At 42.9% G+C, this 21860-nt stretch overlaps 1 protein-coding gene across 3 annotated transcripts in view; it reads right to left on the reverse strand.

Moving 5' to 3' along the window:
- slc38a3b (solute carrier family 38 member 3b) overlaps positions 1 to 16924 on the reverse strand; it is a 63099-nt gene extending 46175 nt beyond the window's left edge. For all 3 annotated transcript variants that reach the window (XM_064966885.1, XM_064966886.1, XM_064966884.1), the window contains exon 1: positions 16598 to 16924. The gene's annotated coding sequence lies outside the window, so the exon portion shown is untranslated. The remainder of the gene's footprint in view (positions 1 to 16597) is intronic.
- Between the last annotated feature and the right edge of the window lie 4936 nt (positions 16925 to 21860).

The following is a 21860-nucleotide window of genomic DNA, read 5'->3' on the forward strand; positions in this document are numbered from 1 at the left end:
CAAACAATATTATGCAAGTATAAACACCATGGGTCCACGCAAGCGTCATACCGCTCAGGAAGGAGATGTGTTCTGTCTCAGAGATGAGGTACAAAAGTATCTATATCCACAGTAAAACGAGTCCTATATCGACATAACCTGAAAAGTCGCTCAGCATGGAAGAAGCCAATGCTCCAAAAACGCCATAAAAAAGCCAGACTACGGTCTTCAAATGCACATGGGGACAAAGATCGTACTTTTTGGAGAAATGTCCTCTGGTCTGATGAAACAAAAATAGAACTGTTTGGCCATAATGTCCATCGTTATGTTTGGAGGAAAAAGGGAGAGGATTGCAAGCCAAAGAACACCAACCCAACCGTGAAGCATGGGGCTGGCAGCATCATGTTGTGGGGGTGCTTTGCTGCAGGAGGGACTGGTGCACTTCACAAAATAAATGGCATCATGAGGGAGGAAAATTATGCGGATATAGTGAAGCAACATCTCAAGACATCAGTCAGGAACTTAAAGCTTGGTCGCAAATGGGTCTTCCAAATGGACAATGACCACAAGCATACTTCCAAAGTTGTGGCAAAATGACCTCAATTCTATTGAAAATTTGTGGGCAGAACTAAAAAAGCGTGTGCGAGCAAGGAGGCCTAGAAACCTGACTCAGTTACACCAGCTCTGTCAGGAGGAATGGGCCAAAATTCACCCAACTTATTGTGAGAAGCTTGTGGAAGGCTGCCTGAAACGTTTGACCCAAGTTCAAATCAAATGTTATTTGTCGCATACACATGGTTAGCTGATGTTAATGAAAATGTAGCGAAATGCTTGTGCTTCTAGTTCTGACAATGCAGTAATAACCAACGAGTAATCTAACCTAACAGTTTCACAACAACTACCTTATACACACAAGTGTAAAGGGATGAAGAATATGTACATAAAGATATGAGTGATGGTACAGAACGGCATAGGCAAGATGCAGTAGATGGTATCGAGTACAGTATATACATTTGAGATGAGTAATGTAGGGTATATAAATGTTATATTAAGTGGCATTGTTTAAAGTGGCTAGTGATACATTTTTTCAATCATTTTTTCCAATATTAAAGTGGCTGGAGTTGAGTCAGTATGTTGGCAGCAGCCACTCAATGTTAGTGGTGGGTGTTTAACAGTCTGATGGCTTTGAGATAGAAGCTGTTTTTCAGTCTCTTGGTTCCTGCTTTGATGCACCTGTATTGACCTCGCCTTCTGGATGAAGACACTACAGTGGCAGGCTTGATTATCAACAACGACGAGATGGCCTACAGGGAGGAAGTGAGGGCCCTCGGAGTGTGGTGTCAGGAAAAAAACCTCACACTCAACGTCAACAAGACTAAGGAGATGATCGTGGACTTCAGGAAACAGCAGAGGGAGCACCCCCCTATCCACATCGACGGGACAGTAGTGGAGAGGGTAGTAAGTTCCACGGCGTACACATCACGGACAAACTGAATTGGTCCACCCACACAGACAGCGTGGTGAAGGAGAAGCAGTGCCTCTTCAACCTCAGGAGGCTGAAGACATTCGGCTTGTCACCAAAAGTACTCAGAAACTTTTACAGATGTTAATGTTAGTTAATGTTAATAGAGGCTGTTTAACAGTCTGATGGCCTTGAGACAGAAGCTGTTTTTCAGTCTCTCGGTCCATGCTTTGATGCACCTGTACTGACCTCGCCTTCTGGATGATAATAGCAGGGTGAACAGGTAGTGGCTCGGGTGGTTGTTGTCCTTGATGATATTTTTGGCCTTCCTGTGACATCGGGTGGTGTAGGTGTCCTGGAGGGCAGGTAGTTTTCCCCCGGTGATGCGTTGTGCAGACCTCACTATCCTCTGGAGAACCTTACGGTTGTGGGCGGAGCAGTGGCCGTACCAGGCGGTGATACAGCCCGACAGTCAAACAATTTAAAGGCAATGCTACCAAATACTAACTGAGTGTATGTGAACTTAAGATCCACTGGGAATGTGATGAAAGAAATAAAAGCTGAAATAAATCACTACTATTATTCTGACTTCACATTCTTAAAATAAAGTGGTGATCCTAACTGACCTAAGAAAAACTGAGTTTAAATGTATTTGGCTAAGGTATATGTAAACTTCAGACTTCAACTGTATATACAGAGAAAATAGTCGGCCCAAGAATTGAACCCTGTGGCACCCCCATAGAGACTGCCAGAGGTCCGGACAACACTGAACACTATCTGAGAAGTAGTTGGTGAACCAGGCGAGGCAATCATTTGAGAAACCAAGTGTAATGGTCGTCGTCGTCTGATGAGGAAGAATCGGACCAAAGCACAGCGTGGTAAGTGTTCATGACTTTTATTAAACTGAACACTGAAACAAAAATAACAAAGTGCAAAACGAAACCAAAACAGTCCTGTCAGGTGCAGAACACTAAACAGAAAACAACTACCCACAAAACACAGGTGGGAAAAAGCTACCTAAGTGTGGTTCCCAATCAGAGACAACGATAGTCAGCTGTCCCTGATTGAGAACCATACCCGGCCAAAACAAAGCAATACAAAACATAGAAAAGAGAACATAGAATGCCCACCCCAAATCACACCCTGACCAAACCAAAATAGAGACATAAAAAGCTCTCTAAAGTCAGGGCGTGACTGACACCAAGGCCATTGAGTCTGCCGATAAGATACATACATGTGTCACGTAAAGAAAGCAAGGGTTGAGGGAATAGGGAATGTTTTTCCTAAAAAACTAGGGATTTCGGTAACATTACTTTTCAGTCAGAAATGGCTGTAATTATGTTACAGCGTCAGCAACACGGACAGCGCGATAAACACTTTGATGTTCTGTGACATCGCTGCAGCAGGAAAGAGAGAGAGACAAAGGGTGCTAGTCACACAGTCACTCACAGTTTAAAGTTGTTGTTTTTTACGCAGTGCAGCAAGTCTGAGCCTGGCCCGGCGCAATCAAATCAATTGCTGGTCGGACTCCCTCTAGTAATCTGTGTCTTCATTATTTAATCAAACAGTGTGCTTAAAGCATCAGACAAGCTCAGTGAATATAGTTGATTTGATTAAAACACATAGGATGTGTCGATATATGGAAAAATACAAGTTTAAAATCTTCGACCAATCGGTTGGTCGAAAGAACAGACGACTCTTAGTCAACCAAGATTTTTAGTCGGGGACAGCCCAACTTGGTATACTGCAGGGCTTGTCTGGCAAGAATTGGATCAAGCAGATAGATGAACTCCTGGATCTATCAAATGTTATTAAAGAGCAGATAAGCCAGCAGAAGGCTAGATATAGATGTAGCTGTGTGTATTCAAACACTGGTACATTTAGGCCTTTATATCCATGGCCCTGGGTGGTGAATGGTGATATAGGTCACTGGCAGGCCACACTTTTTGGAAAATATGAGATGGTCAGTTTGGGATCAGATAAAAGGAGGGACACTCAGTCACATTTAGAGAGTTAGAGAAAAGGGTTCCAAAAGGGTTCTTCAGCTGTCCCCTTAGGAGAACACTTTTTGGTTCCAGGTAGAACCATTTTGGGTTCCATGTAGAATCCTCTGTGGAAAGGGTTCTACGTGCAACCCAAAACGGTTCTACTTGGAACCAAAAGGGTACAGTTTACCTAAAAGGGTTATTCGGCTGTCCACATAGGAGAATCCTTTGAAGAACCCGTGTTGGTTCCAGGTAGAACCCTTTTGGTTCCAAGTAGAACCGTTTTGGGTTCCACGTAGAACCCATTCCACAGAGGGTCCTTGAGCAAGGCACTTGATGCTAATTTCTCCTATAAGTCGCTCTGGATAAGAGTGTCTGCTAAATAACACAAATGTAAATGTACTCTTGTTACAGAGATGGGTCCACAGGTACGACGTCTACCATCTTTACACGCACACTTCTTTCCATATTGGTATATTTATTGTAGGTTGTTATGACGCTGTATTTACACTGTACCGTATGTGGCCCTGTGCTATTTGTTTCCTTACTCAGTGCCAATCCAGATGCCAGATGCTCCTGAGAGCATGGCAACTGACCTACAGCTGGCATCTGTAGCCCCACACAACCCAACCAAACACACAAACCAGGAGTCTATTCACTAGGATCCAAAAGGATGCAAAACGGCTGAAACGGAACCAGCTTATTTTCATTGCAAAATATTTGCTACAGTTTGCTAGTGTCCACTAATGAATACACCCCAGGCATCCCTGAGTTTCGCCCTGTGAATCAGGGGGGAAGTTAAGGTGAGTGGGCACCATTAGTAATCGTAGGCGTCTTTCCATTTTTACACCAGAGTCAACATAGTTAATCAGCCAGTATTGACCTGCTCTGGTGCCACACAGAGCCACATGGGAGGTTAACAAACATTTAATCAGCACCAGCCCCCTGCCTGGCTGTCTTGCAGGTGCTGCTGCCCCTGGGAGAGGAACAGAGGCATGGATGTGCAGTACCACACTATGTACCACATCCGATCCCGGAGGAGTTTGTATACATTACCACACCTCCTTGCCCTTCCAAATAAAATATACAGTACCAGTCAAAAGTTTGGACACACCTACTCATTCAAGGGTTTTTCTTTATTTTTACAATTTTCTACATTGTAGAATAATAGTGAAGACAGCAAAACTATATACATATGGAATCATGTAGCAACCCCCAAAAAATTAAACAAATCAAAATATATTTTAGATTCTTCAAAGTAGCCACGCTTTGCCCTAATGACAGCATTGCACACTCTTGGCATTCTCTCAACCAGCTTCACCTGGAATACCTTTCCAACAGTCTTCACGTAGTTCCCACATATGCTGAGCACTTGTTGACTGCTTTTCCTTCACTTTGCGGTCCAACTCATCCCAAACCATCTTAATTGGGTTGAGGTCTGGTGATTGTGGAGACCAGGTCATCTGATGCATGTTGGGTCATTGTCCTGTTGAAAAACAAATGATAGTCCCACTAAGCGCAAACCAGATGGGATGCCATATCGCTGCAGAATGCTGTGGTAGCCAAGCTGGTAAAGTGTGCCTCGAGTTCTAAATAAATCACTGACAGTGTCACCAGCAAAGCACCCTCACACAATCACACCTCCATGCTTCACGGTGGGAACCACACATGCAGAGATCATCCGTTCACCTAATCTGCATCTCACAAAGAAACAGCGGTTGGAACCAAAAATCTCACAGACCAAAGGACAGATTTCCACTGGTCTAATGTCCATTGCTCGTGTTTCTTGGCCCAAGCAAGTCTCTTCTTCTTATTGGTGTCCTTTAGCATTGGTGTTTTTTAGCATCAATTTGACCATGAAGGCCTGATTCACACAGTCTCCTCTGAACAGTTGATGTTGACATGTGTCTGTTACTTGAACTCTGAAGCATTTATTTGGGCTGCAATTTCTGAGGCTGGTAACTCTAATGAACTTATCCTCTGCAGCAGAGGTAATGCTGGGTCTTACTTTCCTGTGGCGGTCCTCATGAGAGCCAGTTTCACCATAGCGCTTGATGGTTTTTGCGACTGCACTTGAAGAAACGTTCAAAGTTTTCTGGATTGACTATCATTAATGTCTTAAGTAATAATGGACTCTCATTTATCTTTGCTTATTTGAGCTGTTCTTGCCATAATACGGTCTTGGATTTACCAAATATCTTCTGTATACCACCCCTGCCTTGTCACAACACAACAAATTGGCTCAAAACGCATTCAAAAGGAAAGAAATTCCACAAATTAACTTTTAACAATGCTCACCTGTTAATTGAAATGCATTCCAGGTGATTACTTCATGAAGCTGGTTGAGAGAATGCTAAGAAAAAAATTGTCATCAAGGCAAAGGTTGGCTACTTTGAAGAATCTCAAATGTAAAATATAATTTGATTTGTTGAACACTCTAGCTCAGTATGTGTAGCCCATTTATCTGATGCTGTCCGGCCAAAAATACTATCCCCATCAAATACATTGGCTACACATTGTAAGACAGAGGGGCGCTGTTTTGCTTGCTCAGATGCTTTCTCCGGTGAGATAGTTTCAGCCACTTGTGAATTGAATTAAAGTTGTCTGGAAGCTGGAAAAGCTGGAATTATTTTGGACGAACAAGTGAATGTAACCTACTTTTGAATAGGTGGTGCGTCCAATGGGCTAATAAACTAAGCTTCCCCTAAAGTACATTTAAATACATTTACCAAAATTATACATTTACTCCTGAAATAAATAAAGTAATAACAAATACTTCACCTAAGCATGACTTAGGTACAGAGGATCATTAGCTTATTTTGTTTCAAATCACAAGCTTGTAGGCCTACAGTATGACTCTTTGGGAAGCCCACAATTTGGGCAGTACACGTGGCAATAGGACTAGCTGATTATTGAGTTGTGGCTGTCAGTGAAAATCATCTAAAATGTGTTAAGATAATGTGTCTGGAGTATAATAAATAAAAATGTTGAGACAAGACGAAGGGGAGGGGTGTGTGGCAAAGATATAGGCATGCCTCTCTCCATAATGCACACGCTCAGCTTTCCAGAATGACTCGGCTGTCTCCCGCCAATTCTTGCACATTCACTGTTTCATTGTGTGCATTGTTTGCCCTTTGATTGTTTATTTTTTATCAACTCCCCATTACATACAGTTGAAGTCTGAAGTTTACATACACCTTAGCCAAATACATTTAAACTCCTGACATTTAATCCTAGTAAAAATTCCCTGTCTTAGGTCAGTTAAGATCACCACTTTAATTTAAGAATGTGAAATGTCAGAATAATAGAGTGATTTATTTCAGCTTTTATTTATTTCATCACATTCCCAGTGGATCAGAAGTTTACATGCACTCAATTAGTGTTTGGTAGCATTGCCTTTAAATTGTTTAACTTGGGTCAAACGTTTCAAGTAGCCTTCCACAAGCTTTCCACAATACGTTGGTTGAATTTTGGCCCATTCCTCCTGACAGAGCTGTAGTAACTGAGTCCGTTTTTTAGGCCTCCTCGCTCGCACATGCTTTGTCAGTTCTTCCCACACATTTTCTATAGGATTGAGGTCAGGGCTTTGTGATGGCCACTCCAATACCTTGACTTTGTTGTCCTTAAGCCATTTTGCCACAACTTTGAAAGTGTGCTTGGGGTCATTGTCCATTTGGAAGACCCATTTGTGACCAAGCTTTAACTTCCTGACTGATGTCTTGAGATGTTGCTTCAATATATCCACATAATTTTCCTACCTCATGATGCCATCTATTTTGTGAAGTGCACCAGTCCCTCCTGCAGCAAAGCACCCCCACAACATGATGCTGCCACTCCCGTACTTCACAGTTGGGATGGTGTTCTTCAGCGTGCAAGTCTCCCCCTTTTTCCTCCAAACATAACGATGGTCATTATGGCCAAACAGTTCTGTTCTGCCAGAGAAGATCTCTCCAAAAAGTATATTTGTCCCCATGTGCATTTGAAAACCGTAGTCTGGCTTTTTTATGGCGGTTTTGGAGCAGTTGCTTCTTCCTTGCTGTGCAGCCTTTCAGGTTATGTCAATATAGGACTTGTTTTACTGTGGATATAGATACTGTTGTACCTGTTTCCTCCAGCATCTTCACAAGGTCCTTTGCTGTTGTTCTGGGATTCATATGCACTTTTCGCACCAAAGTACGTTCATCTCTAGGAGACAGAACGCGTCTCCTTCCTGAGAGATATGACTGCTGCGTGGTCCCATGGTGTTCATACGGGGTATATTCAGGCATTTGGAAATTGCTCCCAAGGATGAACCAGACTTGTGGAGGTCTACAATTGTTTTTTTGAGGTCTTGGCTGATTTCTTTTGATTTCCCCATGATGTCAAGCAAAGAGGCACTGAGTTTGAAGGTAGGCCTTGAAATACATCCACAGGTACACCTCCAATTGACTCAAATGATGTCAATTAGCCTATCAGGTGCATGGTGTTTCCTCTGACACTGGTGTGGCTGGTTTTCCGGGTTAAGTGGGCAGTGCGGCTTGCTTATGTTGTGTTTTGAAGGACGCACGGCTTTTGACCTTTGCCTCTCCCCGAGTCTATACGGGAGTTGCAGCGATGAGACAATATGTAACTACCAATTGGATACCACGAAATTGGGAGGTAAAAGTAACCATATAGAAATACAGCCGGTATGGTGCATTTTAATCAAATGTTATTTGTTTAAAAATAGTCGTTAAAATATATTACATTACACATTACGCATTTTAAACTAGTAGCCAGTAACACTTCTGTATAATCAATACAATCGATAAGAGTGGGAAAAACAGTGCTTATGGTTGTGATAAAAACACCAAAGCATTAACGATTAGTAATCAAATACAGACAACACTTTCTAAAAGCCTATTTCACACTATAGCCTGCTGAATTCACAAGATAACTTCACTTTCATTAGGATTTCAGCACAAATGAAAATGTGGCATTGACTTGCACATGGATTGATGTTTCAGCATTGTCTCAATGAAAAGTTCAGCATTCACTAGCCACGTGTGACATGCACGAGCAGTTACAAACCTGCTAGGGTTAGCGGCAGGCGGACAAGCAATATCGTAGTACAGATGTAGCCTGAGCTGGAATGTGAAACTAACTGAAAATGGTCAGCTTTAGAAAACCCTGAGTAGATCTAGCTTGCTTCATAGGACACCCCTCTGACATGAGGTGAGTTGAAAGAGCCTGAGTGCTGTCATTAATCGAGCACAGACCGGGGGTGAGAGTGGCTAAGTGGGCAATGGGCACATGTGGATGGATGAGGAGATGCCCACTGCCCAGGCCGTGTGTCAGGAGCAGCCACCACGAGGTGCCAACACAAAGATCCTGGTAGTGCCTGCTCCTCACCCTCCTTAGCCACGTGCCCGCTGAGTGCTCAGAGACAAAGGGACACATGATCACTTTCCCTCCTGCCTGGCAGCCCTCTGAATGGGATGGGACCCTCTGCAGTCCACATTGGCAAAGTTGACAATAGGGTGTGTGTGTGTGTGTGTGTGTGTGTGTAGGAGGGGTATTGTCTCTCTCGTTGCAGAAGCAGGTTATGCAACCTACAGTTAAAAACCATGAACTCATACTTAACATTTGCTTTGACATGACGACATCATCGCTTGTGTTATGCGGCTTGTGATTACGTGAGTAATGTTAATCAGCAGTATAATGCCAATATAAAATATTTGGCATCATTTGTGTGAAAATTCATTTGTGGGGCAAAATGTTCTAGTTTGGATTTGCATCTCTTCCTCCCTAGATGTACATTACAGACAGCCCAAGGTTATTTTCCCATCAGCAGTTTGGTCATAGTTGTTCGCTAGTTTGTTACCTTGTATTTCAGAGAGAGTGGAACCAAACCATTTTCCAGCAATAGAACTGGGATGAACGCTATAGACGTCTCATCCACCATCCCATTCTCACACTGCCTGGGCTTACGCCTCCCAAATTAGGGTTGTGTTTTTCACCTTGTCGGCTCATGTATTCAAACCAGCAACCTTTCAGTTACTGGCCCAACAGCCCAACAGTCTAACTGCTCGGCTACCTGGCACCTTAAAAGTGTGCATGGAAAATTGTGCACGGAAATACATACACAGAGAACACAGCCAGTGGACTGGATCCATCGACTGTGTGATGGGATTGGGGTGCCCCTGGGCCATGGGCACAGACAGTCCACGTTGAGAAATGCAGCTGTTCTTCTCCGTTACACGTCTCATCAAATTTTGTCACGTCAGGCGACAATTATAATAGCTTGCGGGAAACCGTTGAAATGTACTGAAGCCAGGGTGACATGATATTTGATATGTAACCCAGTGATCCCACTGTAATGGAAAACCATGATAGCTGTGGTACTTTCCATAGACCATTTGTGGTTTTTTATTTATTATGGATTATGTTGGAGAGGCTTCCATTAAAGAACACCCTCTGAGTGCTGTTACTCTTCCTGGGGTCCAGCAACATTAAGGCAGTTGACATTACAATAAATTCACAGGTTTCCCAACACACTGTTCGCCCTCAGGTGCCGACTCCTCCACCACCACATATCTACAGTACAAAGTCCATGTGTACGTATATGTCTGTGTGGTTTCACAGTCCCGCTGATCCATAAGGTCTATTTTTTATCTCTTTTTTAAATCACATCCTACTGCTTGCTTCAGTTACTTGATGTAGAATATTCTTTATTTGACCATTATTTAACTAGGCAAGTCAGTTACTAGTCCAACGCTCTAACCACTAGGCTACCCTGCCATGTAGTCATGGCTCTATGTAGTACTGTGCACCTCACATAGTCTGTTCTGGACTGTGAAGAGATCCCTTGTGGCAGGTTTTGTGGGGTAATTTTAAACTGAACCTTTATTTAACTTGGCAAGTCAGTTAAGAACAAATTCTTATTTTCAATGACGGCATAGGAACAGTGTGTTAACTGCCTTGTTCAGGGGCAGAACAACAGATTTTTACCTTGTCAGCTCGGGGATTCAATCCAGCAACCTTTCAGTTACTGGCCCAACGCTCTAACCAATAGGCTACCTGCCGCCCCATGGGTGTCCGAGCTGTGTGCCAGTAGTTCAAACAGACAGCTCGGTGCATTCAACATTCCAATACCTCTCATAAATACAAGTAATGATGAAGAAAATCTCTCATCCACTTTGAGCCAAGAGAGATTGACATGCATATAATTAATGTTATATCTCTGTGTAGGTCCCAGGGCCAGTCGTGCTGCCCTGTTCTGAGCCAAACGCAATTTTCCTAAGTTCCTTTGTGGCACCTGAGCACACGACTGAACAGTAGGACCTGCCTTGTTGACGGTGCTGTTAAGAAGGTAGAGAAACACTTTATTATGAACAGACTTCTCACCATCTTAGCAACTGTTGTATCAATATGTTTTGACCATGACAGTTTAGCCACCTCAACTTGCTCAATTTCCACATGATTTATTCCAGGATTTAGATGAGGTTTACGGTTTAGTGAATGATTTGTCCCAAATACAATGCTTCTAGTTTTACAAATATTTAGGAGTAACTTATTCCCCGACACCCACTGAAACTTACTGCAACTCTTTGTTAAGTGTTGCAGTCATTTCAGTCGCTGTAGTAGCTGACATGCATAGTATTGAGTCATCCGCATACATACAGTGGTTGCTCCACTAAAGGTTTTGCAATTTTGCTGCGAGACTTAGAGGTAATTTGTGGTTTAGTACAGTAACCCTGCGTCACTACTTCATTTCTCCAGGCCAGTGCAAGGGGGAGTTAGAGCTCTGATTATGCTTTTGGTGTCTATGTAGTACTGGAGCCCACTCCCGGCCAGTCACATTGTACAGTGCCTTAGTGGCGCAGTGGTATAAGACAGTGCAGCCTGTGTTGTTACAGATGCTGGTTCAATATCTGAGCCCATCTCAACTGGGAGACCCATGAGATGACTGTAGGTTTTTGGTTTCTCTCCCTCTAAAAACAGAAATAAATTATTCTAAATAACAAACTGGCTTTATTTACAAAATAGTAACAATGTCTAACCCCATGTTCAAGAGTGGCCTTTTTCTCACTCATTTTACTTTATTTGAAAACTAAATCTCCAAAATATTGTTTTTTTAAACAAAGCGATTATTATTTTTATTAATTTAGAATGATATAAAAGCCCCTAGGACATTCCCACAGATATATTATTAACCCTATTGTTAGCAGGACAATATATATCGTCATATGGGTCATGGCTCTCGAGTGGCACACAATGGGATTGCCTTGCAGTTCTCCAGCTGTATCCACTGAAATAGAGGTGGGCGCGAGGTTCAAGGCACGAGGGTAGGGGGCTTTACGTAATTCAAAATGACAATGCTTGTCTTTCATAATTTGGCCGGATATACTTGGATGTGTCAGCGTTTTTTGCTGGAATGTCATGCCTAAATTTGCTAATCTTGCCAATGAAAAAAACATTAAAGTATTATTTGGTTTTGTGATGAATGAGCCATCTGATTCAATGAATGACAGAGCTGAGTTTGCTTTTTTCCCCAAAATATCATTTAAGGTGTTCCAAATCTTTTTAATATCATTCTTTATGGCATTAATCTTTATTTCTGCCACACCTTGATCTGTTTCACCTGTTTTTGTGCTGGTCTCCACCCCCCTTCAGGTGTCGCCCATTATCCCCTGTGTATTTCTACCTGTGTTCTCTGTTTGTCTGTTGCCAGTTCGATTTGTTTGTGAAACCTACAAGCGTTTGTTCCCCTGCTCCTGTTTTCGAGTCCTTCCCGGTTTTGACCTCTCTGCCTGCCCTGACCCTAAGACTGCCTGCCGTCCTGTACCTTACTGTTATGGGATTTCTATGAATGACTAAATTATGTATACATTAAACTTAGAACTATAACTAAACAGAATACTACTCTGTTACTGTATGAATCTTATTATAATCATAATACTGAATATAATGTGTGTAGTTTTAGTCAAGAATTAAAACAAGGACTTTCTGTTCCTTGTTAGAAACGAATGGAGCTATCGTCAGACCGGCTGCAATGTGTTCCTTACAGGACATTCTGTCCCTACCCAGGTAGGGGAGAGACAGTGGGCTTGTTGTAGATTGTCTGCCACCTGTTAAACAATGTGAGAAGGCTTGTGAACTATATTGCCATTGTATCTGAGAGGAGGAGGGACATTTATGACGAAATGTGAGGTATATAAACCAATGTACATGGTATTTTGACCAGAGCTCTCGAGAATAAACGCTATTGGCTAATTTTGGTGTGCTGGTCTCTGTCCATTTTATGCAAATAAGAACCTTACAAATTCTCAGAAACAGACTGTTTTAATTGAATTGGTTAATGAACACATAAGAAGTAAATTCATCTAACACTTACCCCACCTCTCTGGATTATTGACCCCTGCCTACCTTTGACCTGTTGTTTGCCTGCCCCCGTTTAAGGAATAAACTTTTGTTTCTTCAACACTGTCTGCATCTGGGTCATACCTTAAACGTGATGGTATCATAGTGTAGTTTCTTCTTCTTTTTATTCAGTTTAGTCACATGATTTCTCAATTTACATAGCATGGTGTAGTAACACATGGTTAATGGATGTAGTAGCTCTATGACAACACACTGGTGTAGAATGTGACGTCTACACACAGAAGGTTAGTCAAGGTCAAGAGTCATAAGAAGAGCTCTAGAATATGGTGAGTGCCAGGCACGTAAGCAATATTAACAGAGCTACACAGATACTGTTCACCTAAAACCTGATCCAACCAAACAGACACAGGAGGAGTGCACTACAAAAGTGTTTTATCCCAGTCCTCAAACCAAGCAAACAAAGTGCAACCAAAGCATTTTCAAACCTGGTAAAAACACAACATGTGAAAATTGTTTTACGCAAATGAACCCCTCCCTTTTACAAACCTGGTTAAGCAAAGCCAACACAAACCATTTTGTGATGCAAACTCCCTCCATCCTCTCTGGTTTGGTTCTGGCAAACTTTCTGAGCTTACTTCATTATAGAGGTTAGCTGGCTACTTAGAATATAGCTGTAAGAAACAGCCTAGTAACAGAGTGTTAGCCACAGGGCAACTTTGCAATAAGACTCCAGGCTCTTCTTCGCTTCTTCTGACACTTGAGGCACAACTTTGGGTCTGAGCCCAGGTCAGGATAGCTCCACTGCATCGGCTTACACTTGTGACTGTGCAAACTCAAGGTCTGCCTCACACGACTCTGTAACATCACACGCTCTGTCGGTCTCCATGCTGAACTCTGATTTACTCCCGTTATTCAAAGCCCCTGTCGGAATAAAACACCTTCAATCATAGTTGAATGGCTGTAGTGTTTTTAATGAAGCGGTATATCAGGAGTTGTACAGCAGCAGCCAGAAGTCCAGTTTCCCTGTGAGGCTCCAGTAAGGCCTATTTCCAGCTGCTTTATACCTCAGCTGTTATATTGTTACTTTTTCATGGAAGATCATAATATGATCTTATTTAAATATTATTTCAGCCATGGCCGGTGACATACTACAGTACTGTACCAACTAGGAAAATTATACAGTCATAACTATCAGCATTCCTTCATGAAAGCAATGGCATGGCTTGGCATCCTTTGGAATAGGCTGGAAACCTCAACAGTACAACTTCAGTCAGGCACCAGCAGCTATATAAGGACCCTATAGGTGGCTGGAACAATACATAAAAACATATAAACAAAGACGGGTAACTGTCCTGTGACTTGATCCATATAAATACAGAAAGTCAAATGACAAGGTCATGTCTGAAGGGGACCCATCCGGGCCAGATAGGGAAAGGACTGGGATAAGAATAAACTCCACTTTAACGGAGCTGGCGGCTTGGCTCAAACACAACTATTCACAGGGCTCTTCACTTCAGACTGACAGTAGAGCACAGCTGCCTCTTTCCCATCCAGCCTGGTCCCAGGACAGACCTACCAGCCACCCCTCCAATCGCAGGACAAACCTACCAGCCACCCCTCCAATCGCAGGACAGACCCACCAGCCACCCCTACAATCCCATCTTGAATGCGGAGCCAGGTCATCCAATCAGCTACTCCAACACGCCATGCCCTAGTTGGGGTGGGGGGGGTCAATGGCTGGCGCCCTGCTTATCAGCCCTGTTCTCCAGCCTCACCGGTAAAGTTCTCTCTTTCATTTATGGACCGGGGAGAAAACGCAATAACTCCAAAACAGTGAAAAGATTGTTCACGTGCAAAATGTCCAAATGTCATCAGTTTAACCGGTTTTAAGGAAATGAACAGCTGAGGAAAAGATGAAACATGTTTCTGATAAGACTTCGGTTTGTCTTGAGTGCATATTTTATGAGGTTGAAAGACTGTGTGCTTGCATTGACAATGTCACAGGTAACACGTTACACGCACATTTGCATTTTCTCAAGAGGTGCTGAAAGAAATAAGGCATATTTCTCCACTCCTGTTTCCGAGACAAAATTAACATTTGTTGTACAATTCTACTGCAAGAAATGCATAATTCTGCAGGAGTTAATATCATATTATACTACATGTGAGATGTTATAGGCCTGTAGTCAGTGTCCAGATTTCACTTACCGTTCTGTTAAACCCATATGAACTTAAATTATAAATATTATTTAATTCATCGATACAGGTATACTCGTGAGTGGGATTTCAAAGGTGCATGTAAACAGCTTATCCTGAATAAGACCTTACGAGGGTTATGAGCCACTATCTGGAATACGCTGAGCATGTAAACATGGTCATTGATTTATATATACACTAGATGACTGACTGGGGGTGCTGTTTTGAAGCCTCCACCCGTCTATCTTGGCACTTTCTAACCACCATTGTAAACATATTTTGGAAGCTATAGAAATACATTTATTAATGTCTACATTTGTTTTTGCCATGTTTATTATATTACAGACACCCTAGTGCATACATTTAAACAATAGTATATGAGCTAAACATTAACATGAAAAATATATATAAAAACATTTTCCTTTAAGTATATTTTTTGGAAAGTTCTGTTACTGTCCCCACTACAACAACAACATACTTAAATACATGTAATTTAGTACTTAAAACATATAATTGACATACTGTAGAATTCCATTCATTCCTAAGGAGGACTGCTTCTTCTGGGGAGTGTCAATACAGCCGACCAGTGGCTTCAGAGCCTCTCAATGGCCAATACATAGCATCAGCAAACCAGGGTTTATATAAATCATTGGTTTTGAGGTGGGAGTGTGGGAGGTAGGTATACTGGGAAATAAATGGTCCCTCATGCGGTCTATGATACTTATCCACTGCTACATTCCACATGACCAGGACTCATATTTCAACAGTATGGGCAAAGGCTACTTATACTGGCCTGAAAAAGCTTGTTTAAAATCAAAGAATGCCATTATGCACAGACTAAGAATCATGCGCTTCAAGTCCCCAATGTCTGAAGCACTATTGCTCCATTATGTGGAGGAGAGGGGGACCTATACACAACAAGAGACTTGCTATTTAAAAAAATCTGATTTAATAGAAATAAATTGATTAGCACAATGGATATCATTTATCCCACATACCCATCACATGTTGTCTCATTCAGTGAGGGGGGTTCCTTACAGAATGATATACATAGACCATTATACCATTCATTTAGGTACTCTCAGGGGCCATGCATGCTGGTTTAATGCTTATGCTATTGGCCAATGAAACTTGAGTCACATGTGCCAACACACATGGAGTGCACAAGATATTGTGAAGGTGGCAAAATCAAATGGAAATGTGTTTTTTTATGTAGTCTTCAAGGCACCAAGGTCTGGACGAGTAAGACACAATGAAACGAACTGACAGTTTTCTTCTAAGGCACATGTTGGTGACGTTTGGGCGTCACGCCATAGGCCTATTAATATTTGTGAGGGGAAAAACTAAACTAATGGATAGGAAATAAGGCACATTAAATCGTATATGGTATATGAAGGCATTGCTCATTCATGTGAATAAGGAATGGTTATTTTTCTTTTTCATTGTCTTCACCAACGTGTTGGCAGTACGCGTCAATTGGGTTTCATAAATGGAATAGATTCTTGAACTTCAACTTTGAATGAACTATGTATTCAATTGTGGAACAATCAATCAAAACATTCGACAATTCAGTGATCAATGAATCGTGTTTCTTTACACAGAGGCAAGCGTTGAAATACAGTTAAAATCTTACCAGTTGAGTCGAGTGCCACGCTGTGAATTAATTCCGCGTTTAATTATATATTTTACAACTCTTTACTCTCAACGCTGTCCTCGTCTTTTCTTGACTCCTCGGTCTCTTCTCTTTTTTATCTCTAAGATAATAACGCGCACTCAATTATCTCATGTAGTTTGTAGTAAAAGAAAAATGTTCATTGAGAGATGAACCGCACTTGTAAATGGACTATAGCTGAGCTGTATGGCTTGTTTTAAGTTCCGCCTCCCCTGTCGGTGTCTGCTATCTATTCTATTCGTTCAAGGTTCCCACTCTGTGCGCGTGGTGAGGAAATAATCGGAAACGCACGGTGGGTTACTTTCATGTCCTTAGTTTTTACTGCCTGTAATGTATCGTAGCGAATTCGGTGGGAAGCCCTGATCCGGACTCGTCAAGCAAACACATTAACCATTACGCCAAGATGTCCAAACCTTCTGATGAGATCACCAGGTGTTGGGTTAAGGTAGCTACAATACAAACCATACGATATGCATGCAGCAATGCCATGTAGGCTCATGTAGACTTAGTTGAAGTATTTTGGCAGGCTATTGGAACACCTCTCAGAACCGTATCCTACATATGTTAATCATGCATCATGCCCTGTCTATTTACATCTGGGCCCCTCATGATGAGTTCAGATTGTTTTGTGACCCCCACCACCATCAGAGTTGCCCATCCCTGATTTACATCATGAAATGTTATAGAACCTGGGTTTATATTATTGCTCTCCAATATTGCTCTCCAATATCTAGCAAATTGACATTCTTACGCTTCATGCAAGGCACTTGTACTTGGATATGCAAGCCTAGTCGCCTACTATACCCATATTTGCCAGAGTCCCATTAAAGAGCCTAATTGGTTGCTGTGCCATACTGAGATTTGTCACCAAGGTCTCTGTTGTGAGGATGCCATGTCTCTGGAATGGGAAGTGGAGGATCAGATACCTCATGGTGAGAACTGAGAGAGAACAACAAGGCTAGAGAGCCTTTAGACTGGCCAGAGGGGGAGAGGTCAATGTTTACGCTGACTGATGATAAGACCGACTGCGCGACACTTCACAAATTAATTGTTTTAATTTAATGGTTCTGCACCAGGCTTGGTTGAGTTATACTGCCACACATGCACTTGTAGGTTATTTTGGTTTCCACCCCTGAGGAAATCTGGTGTGTGTGTGTGTGTGTGTGTGTGTGTGTGTGTGTGTGTGTGTGTGTGTGTGTGTGTGTGTGTGTGTGTGTGTCCATGCCCGTGTTGAGAATGGCTGGTAGGGGGGTTACTTAGACCCCAGAGGTGTCCTGACAAAGACTTATAACTTTGATGTGGTGATGATGTGCTTTTAATGTGTGATTTTATAATTAAATTAAATAATCACCACTGGGTATTTGTTTCAGAACTCTGTTAATTGGCTTGTCGTGTTTGAGCTCTATTTTACTGAGGGGGAAACAATTATGAGCAATGTAATAGCACTTCCTATTATTGGGAAGTGGAAAAAAGTTAACTTTGTCAGTTTATTTCCTGGATATATTGTCTGCTTGAAATAAGAAAATAATCATCCAGTACGACTGTATGATACATAAAGTATCAAACGGCTGGGTTCTTACCAAAACAGTGTCTTACCCACTGAGTTTGGCCTCTGTCTCCATCCTTCAGTGGGACCCAGCTTTCCATCCCAGATCATGGATCATTGGTGGTGCCATGAGGCAAAATATATCTTATCCAATACCCATTCATTGACTGACTTGTCTGAGAAACAGAACAATTGATACAGAAGTGTCAATGATAGGAATGGAAGAAGTTTCTGTGGTATTTCTTATTGGTTATTGACCAAACAACCAACCCTTTGACCTAAATCTAAATCAAGCTAGTAGGAAGGTGTGGTGGGGAGATGTGAAGGGGAGGTATGGTGAGGAGGTTGGAGGTCAAAACTGCTTGGTCGTCAATATGGACCACTTGGATCTTGTTCATTATTGAAACAGGAAAAATTATTCTTCCTGTAATGTGATAGACTGGTTGTCCTCAACATGTCTCAGTAGTGCATGTAGGGCCCAAGTTGCCCCATGAAAGGCAATGCTTCTGTCTGGATCACTACGCACAGCTCACTACGCCACACAGACACACAGCTCACTACGCCACACAGCTCATAACGCCACACAGACACACAACGCCACACAGACACACAACGCCACACAGACACACAGCTCAAAACGCCATACAGATCACTACACAACACAGACACACAGCTCACTACGCCACAGACACACAGCTCACTACGCCACACAGCTCACACACCACACACACAGCTCACTACGCCACACAGACACACAGCTCACTAGGGCAGTAGACACAAAGCTCACTACGCCACACAGACACACAGCTCACTAGGCCAGTAGACACAAAGCTCACTACGCCACACAGACACACAGCTCACTAGGCCAGTAGACACAAAGCTCACTACGCCAGACCGCTCACGCCGCCACACAGACACACAGCTCACTACGCCAGACAGACACACAGCTCACTAGGCCAGTAGACACAAAGCTCACTACGCCACACAGACACACAGCGCACTACGCCAGGCAGAAACACAGCTCACAACTGCACACAGCTCACTACGCCACACAGACACACAGCTAACTACGCCACATAAACACAAAGCTCACTACGCCACACAGACACACAGCTAACTACGCCACACAGACACACAGCTAACTACGCCACACAGACACACAGCTCAATAACACAGCTAACTACGCCACACAGACACACAGCTCAATATGCCGCACAGACCACTACAAAACACAGACACACAGCTCACTAAGCCACACAACTCACAACGCAACACGGACACAAAGCTCACTACACCACACAGACACACGGCTCACCCATATAGGCAGACACACAGCTCACTACGCCACACAGTTCACTACGACACACAGTTCACTACGACACACAGACACAAAGCTCACTACACCACGCAGACACACAGCTCACTACGACACACAGTTCACTACGACACACAGCTCACTACGACACACAGACACAAAGCTCACTACACCACGCAGACACACAGCTCACTACGCCACACAGTTCACTACGACACACAGCTCACTACGACACACAGACACAAAGCTCACTACACCACACAGACACACGTCTCAATCCTCCATACAGACACACAGCCCACTACCCAGCACAGACACTAAGCTCCCTACGCCACACAGACACATAGCTCACTACGCCAACTAGACAAACAGCTCACTACACCACACAGACACACGGTTCACTCCTCCATACAGACACATAGCTCACTACGCCAACCAGACAAACAGCTCACTACACCACACAGACACACGGTTCACTCCTCCATACAGACACACAGCTCACTACGCCAAACAGACACACAGCTCACTATGCCACACAGCTCTCAACACCACAAAGACACTCAGCTCACTACGCCACACATACACACAGTTCACTATGCCACACAGCTTACTACGCCACACATACACACAGTTCATTATGCCACACAGCTCACAATGCCACACAGACACACATCTCACTACGCCAGGCAGACACACAGCTCACTACACAGCTCACAACACCACAAAGACACCTAGTTTACTATAATACACAGACACACAGCTCACTACATCACACAGGCACACAGCTCACTATCCACACGGACCACTACACCACACAGACACACAGCTCACTACGCCACACAGACACACAGCTCACTACGCCACACAGACAGATGGCTCACTACGCCACACAGACACACAGCTCAATACGCCACACAGACACACAGCTCACTACTCCACACAGACCGCTACGACACACAGCTCACAATCAAAGTGGTATGATATGTTAAGTTGATATGGTTAAATATGACAGACGGTTACATAAAACAAAAGTAAGGTAGTTGATCGGCCATATAACTTGAACGTCTAGCAACCCAAACGTTGCAAGTTTGAATCTCATCACGGAGAACTTTAGCATTTAGCTGGACTTTTCAATGACTTACTACTTTTTGGCTACTTTGCAACTGCTTAGTAAGTTTGCTAACCCTTCCCCTGACTTTAACCTTTTTAGTCAACCTTTCCCCTAACCCCTAACCCCTAACCCCTAGCCCAAACCCCTAACCTAGCTAACGTTAGCCAGCTAGCTAGAATTTGCAACATATCATATGTTTCGCAAATTCGTAACATATTGTACGTTTTGCAAATAATACCAATAGTAATTAGTAACATATCATACGAAATGGTGATGGACATCCACAAATAAATACATACCATACGAGATGTAACATATCATACTGAACCTAAATCATACTAATGTATATGCAGAATAATACGAAATGCTCTGAGACCGGCTTCATGGTTAGGTCATTTAGGGTGGCTCATGTTCACTACCTTTAATGACCTGCCAGCCCCGTTTGACGACCCCCTCTTTGTCAGTGAGGCTGGTCACCACAGAGACAGACTTTTTATAATGCGAGGCCCTCGGGGCCCAGCCACCCAGGGGGGCGGTACTAAAGGAGCTTTACAGGCAGCTGTGTCAGTCCACAACAACAACAGCATCAACAGCACGCTGACATTCACAACCAGCTTAGAGTTATACCCCAGACCTTTCTGGGAAAATTATGAAAAACAAAGCAGTTTAATATCAAAGATTGTTTTCCCTGCAGTCAAGCCAACTGTGCTTCAGGAAAGGTGTGAGAATACTTGATATTAAAATATATTAATTTAATCTGATCAGAGACAATCTACTCTTACTGTATAGTATATGACAAGGAAACAGCACAGGAATCCTGTGAATTTTAGCACGTTTCAATCCCTCACTGGGGGACAATTGGTTGGATCAAGCATTTTCTCCTCTCAACATGGAACCATCCAACAACTGAAATGGATGAATTACATTTAATGGATGAGAGCAATACACTGACTGTGTACTGAAGGCCTACGATATTGGACTTACCTCCATGGTCAAGGGGTCACTTCTGTGCCAAAAGTATATGTTCTATTACAGGTTTTTTGAACTCATTCCAATTCCAAAGAGAATGACTCACAATTGAAGAACTGTTCTCTGTTCTGCTTACCTTGACTACTTTGCAGATTCTGTGTTGCTTAAGGCGTTGCAATGCTCCGGATGATAGCATGCCATAGCTCTCTGTTGTTCATGACTGCTGGTTTTGTAGGTCCTCTGTTCTGAGACCAGTGTATAGACCGATGTTGTCCATGTAGGT

Source organism: Oncorhynchus masou, chromosome 5 (assembly GCF_036934945.1).
Source record: "Oncorhynchus masou masou isolate Uvic2021 chromosome 5, UVic_Omas_1.1, whole genome shotgun sequence".
NCBI classification, from domain to species: Eukaryota; Metazoa; Chordata; class Actinopteri; order Salmoniformes; family Salmonidae; genus Oncorhynchus; species Oncorhynchus masou.